Source organism: Lygodium microphyllum, chromosome 5 (genome assembly GCF_053477565.2).
Source record: "Lygodium microphyllum isolate KBCC chromosome 5, Lygodium_microphyllum_v1.1.10, whole genome shotgun sequence".
NCBI lineage: Eukaryota > Viridiplantae > Streptophyta > Polypodiopsida > Schizaeales > Lygodiaceae > Lygodium > Lygodium microphyllum.
The window spans coordinates 123,916,709-123,923,579 of NC_141139.1; positions in this window are offsets into that span (position 1 = coordinate 123,916,709).

A 6,871-nucleotide genomic window follows, 5' to 3' on the forward strand; every position below is an offset into this window, starting at 1 on the left:
CCTCAAGTACGATACTATACAGAATTTTGCTTAGCACTCCATTCTTTTTGCCTAGAGTGCATTCCACCTTAAACTTAACATCAACAATATATATGTATCTTAGGGTTTACCTAGCAAGGATTTTTGCTAACAGGACCATAGTGCATGCAATACTCTTCTTCTTCCTTGGGTTTTCCAACCTTAAGTTATCTTAATTCTTCTTAGAGAAATCATGTTTCCCCTAGTGTTCATCTAGTTCCCCCCTACGAGTAACAACTTGATCCTAGATTGGCTTGATTGAATAGAAATTGATTGCAAGTTGTCTTGGTTTGATCCACAAGATAAGTTTCCAATTTACCAAGAGTCGAGGCTATCATAATTTTTGGGTTTTTAATCCATTTAATGATTTCTTATTCTAATCAAGTACATCAACAAGATCCTAACTTATCAGGCCATTGGTTATCACAATCTATCATTTCATGCGACTATTTCAAGGTGTCGATGTAACAACTATGATTTTATGTGAACGATTCACTAATCTAGCCTAGGCAATATCACAAATGGAATTTCATACGATCATCTACATCTATGAACAACTAGGAATAAAAGAATACATAACCAACATATAGCTTTTATGAGTATTCTTTTCCTTCAATAGATGTTAAAATGAAGACTATGATCTATGAGCGTGTAGAACCATAGAAGTTCTTTCATTCCGACTAATAAAACAATAAGCATAGATAGAAAAAGGGTTCAAAAACACCGAAGTTCTTCAAGCACCATCTCCCAGTTGAAACCTTGGTCTTTCTTCGACTTGTTGATACTTTCATAATCTCCAACTCCAGATCTACCCTTGATGCAAGAAGCCCATTGCTCCAAGAGTGCTTTCCTCTTCTCCTTCTAGAATCAACTTACCTCTCTCTCTCTCTCTCTCTCTCTCTCTCTCTCTCTCTCTCAATCCCTGCAGCATCTCTTCATCATTGTTGAATGTCTGTTATGGGAGGGGGCCTTATATAGGCTTGGGAGGGGGAGTCTACCCTCTCCCCATGCTCTCCACGTCGCCTCTCAAGGCCACCAGTTGTCCTCTCTGCATGGCAGCTAGACAACAGTGCGGTAGGTCTGTCAAGGAGAGGGAGATGTGATTCGTGAAGATGATCATCATGATGACGAAGATGTAGATGACGGGGGGCAATGATCACGATCTGGCGACGGCTTGTGACGTGGATGGCAAGAAGGCGTCGACGACTAGTTCTTTTCTTCGTTTATATATATATAACTAACCTATATATTAACCTTTTAAACTATCCTATCTAACCACTAACATTATCCTTACAACTTACCACAACTATTCTAACTATTTTCTAATATTCAAACCAACTTATATAACTAACTAACCTTAGAACTAATCTTACTGACATTCTAACACTTACTAACTTAAAATAAAATTTTGTAGGAAAAAGCATGTGATGAAGGTGAGGAGTATTGAAAATGTCTTTGCGGAAGCAAAGTGTTACATGGTGTGTCTTGCGCCCTTTTACAAAAGTATTGACTTGCGTTTTTCTTATGCACCTTCCTCCTTGATTTAGGATTTTTTTGCACTTCTTGTGTTCGTCTTCCATTCCACTTTTGCCTTGGCCTTGCCTTCTGCTTTTGATTTTCTAGATTTTTCACCTTGTTCGCCTGAGGGTTAACATTACCCCCCTCCTAGTAGTTGAGTGCCAGTCCCATGGCACTTATTGGGTTGTGAGTCAGACGATGTTGCTGGGGAAGCCATATGCTTTTTGAGTTTGTATATAAGCCATGTTGGAGGGTGTGTTGGAGAGATTTATGGAACTGGAAAGCCCTTGAGTTGGGAATGAGCCCTGGTGTTGGAGGGATTTATGGACCTTTGGAGGGACTTATAGAACTTGAAAGGCCCTTGTTATGAGCCCTGGTGGAAGATGTGTTGGAGGGATTTATGCATTTGAAATTGAAGATAAAGTCAGACAGATCCATTGGTTGCCCCTTCTTGGTTGCCTTCTCCGATGATGTTCTAAATGAGCTTATTCATTCACTTTTTGACTAGGGCTGTTGTGTTTGCCCCTTGCTTTTTTGTGCTTGCATGGTGACATGTCGCATAAGACGTGGAGTACATTGCATGGATGATGGGGTCTCTAGAGTTGGTGGTTGGGGCCCTTGTTTATACCTAAAAAGAAAAGAAGATGCAATGTTTGGGGTGTGTCTGCCTGACCATGGAGTGTATGGTGCCGATGCTTGTGGAACTGGGAGATGGGTCTACCCTTGGTGGTGTCCCACACTTGAGGACCCAGTTGGTGCATTCAGAAGATGTGGTGTGTGGAGCTTAGGGTGATAGTGACGGGGATGTAATGGCAGTGGAGAAGGAGAAGAGGAAGATGCGGGAGAGAAGAGCACACACAATGTAGGTGATGTCCAACTAAACTAACAGCCTTATTGCACTATCATATTATATATGAATAAAGAATGGGTGGTCACAATGTACATTGGTAGGCCTAGAGGCTTTTTACCCCAACAACCTCCCACTAAAAGGCCAATGTGACTGGATAGTGAAAACAAAGAAAATAAAATATAAGATAAGGTGAGGAATCATGACATCTCACCCAACGCCCAATCGGAAAGCGAGCTGCGCAAGAAGTGTCAGGAACCTCTATAGAAGAAGAGTCAAGCATCCCCGAGTCCATGACATCCAAGAGATAAGCGATCCTACAACTCCATACAATGGAGCAATCCAAGAATGCTTCTCATGAAGCCAACACAACTCATCAGTGCACGACTATAAAGCATCAGAGTCACGCATAGCATCAGTGTGGCACATACAAGACAATGGAGAGCAGTCAAACTCTCCAGAGTCAATCAATGAAAGAGAGCCAACGTCTCGTCGAGAACACTCGTCCAACGGGGTCTCGTCGAACATACAAGACAATGGAGAGCAGTCAAACTCTCCAGAGTCAATCAATGAAAGAGAGCCAACATCTCGTCAAACGGGGTCTCAGCAAAGCGAAAGACTAACATATGGCTCGCTTTCTACCCTGCAAAACTACAAGAAAACAACTCTCATGAACTTGCAAGGGTTTTAGCAACTAACCACCACCATCCTAACCCTGACTACTATACATAGCTATGTCATCTGGGCCAATAAGTGCCTCGTTTTCAGCAGAAACAACTTGTTGTAATGGCACTATAGTTGCTGTAAAATCAACAATAAAGTGTATTGAACACTCACATCAAGAGGCTTGAGAGGTGTTTGCGTCTCATAGAAGACATCATGACGTCTGCATATAACCTGCTAGGCATCCAAATCCCATAACTTATAAGCTTGAAAGTCACCATCTCCATAACCAAGGAGGATACATCTATGTGACATATGCATATCTGGCATACATACAAATGCCTGGCATCCAAACATCCTCAAGTAATCATAGGAGGGCTGCATGCCACTCCATGCCTCATGGGGTGTAATACCATCCAAGGTCAAGCACGACGTCCTGTTAACCAAATAGACTGCCATCATAAGGGTCTCAGCCCAAAAGCCATAAGACAACCCAGCTGTGGTAAGCATAGAAGTAACTTTTGCATGTAAGGTCAAGCACATGACATGAGCAATCCCATAATACCGTGGGCACAAGAAATCAATGCTATACTACTGACAAGAGGTTCGAAAGTGGGGAGAGAGAGCATGATTCTCAGAATCCATCTGCAAGCACCTAGGCCTGCTACCAGCAAAATCCATAAACCTATCACACATAACTGTAGCATCCTCAATTTGCACCAAGGGAAAAGCCCAAACATGGTGGGTAGCATGATCAACAAAGGTCACAAAGTAAGACCCTCCGCCAAGTGACTAGGACGGTATAGGTCCATATACTACACAATGGACAAGATCTAGAGGAGCATGCCTCATACGATCACCATAAGCCAATGGGGCTCTACAAAGACCAAGAGTACAATCAGACCAAGCATCAAGATCTATAAGTGACATAGGAGGCTGTAATGAGTCTGAACGAAACAAGATCTCGATCTCTCTGTGGTGCATATGGCCTAGGGGATAATGCCATAACAATGCATGTGGTATCGGCATAACTGCAACCATAGAATCTCCCACATGAGAGACATGCACTGGGTAATGAGAACCAACTCTAGAACCTCTGGTCAAAACCAAGCAACCACGACAAATCTTCTATGATCTATCCTAAAGAGAAACAAAGTAACCTCATCACGCAACTGGCTGATAGAAATCAAGCTCTTACTGAGCATGGGAACATGTAGAACATCCTTGAGCATAAGAGAAGTCCCATTAGGCAAAGCTAGGTGTATGTCCCCTATACCAACAATAGCATAAGTTTGCTCAAGGCCCAAATCAATACATCCGTCAACCTCTGTGTAAGAAGAGAACCATGCTCTATGAGGGGTAACATGATAAGATTCCATAGAGTCCAAAAGCCAATCAAATGCATAGGCCATTTTTCAAAGGTCTTCCACCCCCAACTGATTTCAAGGGTGTTTAGTGCTTCTTTGGACATGCAAGGTATTACCGGTGGTCCATATTGAACTATGCATTAATTGCTAGACCTCTATACAAGCTGTTCATCATATTCGAATGGACCGAGGAATGCCAACGCTTGTGTGAGGAACTAAAAAAGACTCTGACCACAGCACCAATTCTACAAGCCCCAAATTGGACACTCACGTTTCATGTGCACATTAACACTTTGAAATTCGCCGTAGGAGCGGTGTTGTGCCAATAGTGAACACAACTTGGATTACCCAGTGAGCTTTGCTAGGCAACTCACTGAGACCGAAATGAATTACTCGACAACGGAGTGAGAGGGCTTGGCCATGGTATTTGCTATAAAGAAATTTTAGCATTACCTTCTAGCTACACCTTTTACTTTCTTTGTTGTCCATCAAGCCTTGTTGTACCTAGTTAACAAACCATGCACTACAGGACGCATTGCTAGATGGCTTCTTCTGCTTTTGGAGTTTGATTTCTCTGTAACGGTGTGTAAGAGGAAACAACATTACATGGCTAACCATCTATCTCGCATCCCCACGAGAGAACCGGTTGGACAAGGCATTGTGGACGAACTACCAAATGTGCATCTATTCCACTTGTCTAGCGAAAAAGATTTGTTTAGAGCTAACATGATGCCTTATTGGGCAAATGACATAGTTCAAGTGCTTGAGCATGAACTACCGGAACGACCGATAGAAAAGGCCCAACTTAGGTGACTTATCCTGAAAATCTAACCATATCAATTGATAGCTGGCCAACTTTATAGGCTGGGACAAGACGGGTTACTACGCAGATGTGTACATGAGTATGAGATGCATGACATACTAACATAGGCACATGACAGAGTCACAGGAGGACATTTCAACGAAGACATGATAGCTCGCAAAGTGTTGTAGTCCTAGCTATGGTGGCCTACCCTCTTTCGAGATACGACAGGATTCGTGAAGCATTGTGATGAGTGCCAACGAACTAAAGTACTTATCCGTAAAGATCACATGGAGTTAACCCCAATTATCACTTGACAACCTTTCGAGAAATGGGGGATTGACTTCATTGGCCCCATTAGTCCCCTGGCATAATATTCACAGGATAAATACATCATTGTAGCCATCAACTATCTAACCAAATGGGCAGAAGCACGAGCTACAAGAAAGAATGACGCTCGTACTACCTCTAAGTTCCTATGGGAGTAAGTGATCTCACGATTCGACTGCCCCATCGAACTAGTTAGTGACCAAGGCACCCACTTCATCAATGAAGTGATAGCTCACCTCCTGTCCTCCTTCCTAATCATCCATCAAAAATCTTCATCATATTACCCACAGGAAAATGATCAAGCTCAATCAACAAATAAAATCCTAGTGAATGTCCTGACCAAGGTCGTCTCCACATCACGTAGAGATTGGGATAAAAAATTGATGGTGGCCTTGTGGGCCTACCGCATGGCTTACAAGACGGCGGTAGGACATGCCCCCTTTAGATTTACATATGGTCCCTTGGAATTCTTCATACCAAGCCTCAGGATGGCCCTTCAAGAAAGATGGGATGGGAAGGGGGCATGGACAGAACACTTGATTGAACTGGAATGCTTAACGACAACCCAGCTCCTAGCCACCCATGCACTCATATGCGAGAAGGCAAAACACAAAAGCTAGTTCAACAAGCATGTCAAGCAGCGCAACTTCGAATAGGGTGACTTAGTACTACTATACTCAGTCAAAGGACATAAGCAAAAAGTGAAATTATGGGGGACTGGGACCTTTTAAGGTTCGAACCATTAGCCGAACTGGCAATGTAGAACTTGAAACCCAAGAGGGCGAGGGCATAGAATTCTTCAATGGCAGTCGCATAAAGAAGTACTTTTTCCCCACGCACCCATTGCATGAGCCCCCAATGCCAACGCTACTTGTCAATGTACAAGTAGCCACTATCACTGAGATGGACAGTGAGGATGAGGAAGTAGTACCACCAACTTACCTATGCGTGACCATCACTACCAAACACACATGCACCATCAGCACATTGATGGATGAGGGAGCTGATTTTGATATCTTGACTCATGACCCTTGGACCCAAATTGGCAAACCGCGGTTGCAACCCACTAATGCGAGTCTCACCCCTTATGGAGGCCAACCCTACAAACTTCTGGGAAAGTGCAAGGTTGCAATTTCTATCAAGTCTGAGAGCATGTCGATAATTTTCTGTGTTGCCCAACACTAAGGATGTGTAACATGCCCACCTATCGGCTATCCAAGCACGTTTTAGCGGTCCATCAAGAAACGAATCTAAGCGTCGCTGCCCGACACTCCCATGGAATGTTTCGGGGTTTATCGCCTAGGGTTTCCCGAGTCTACCTCGCAA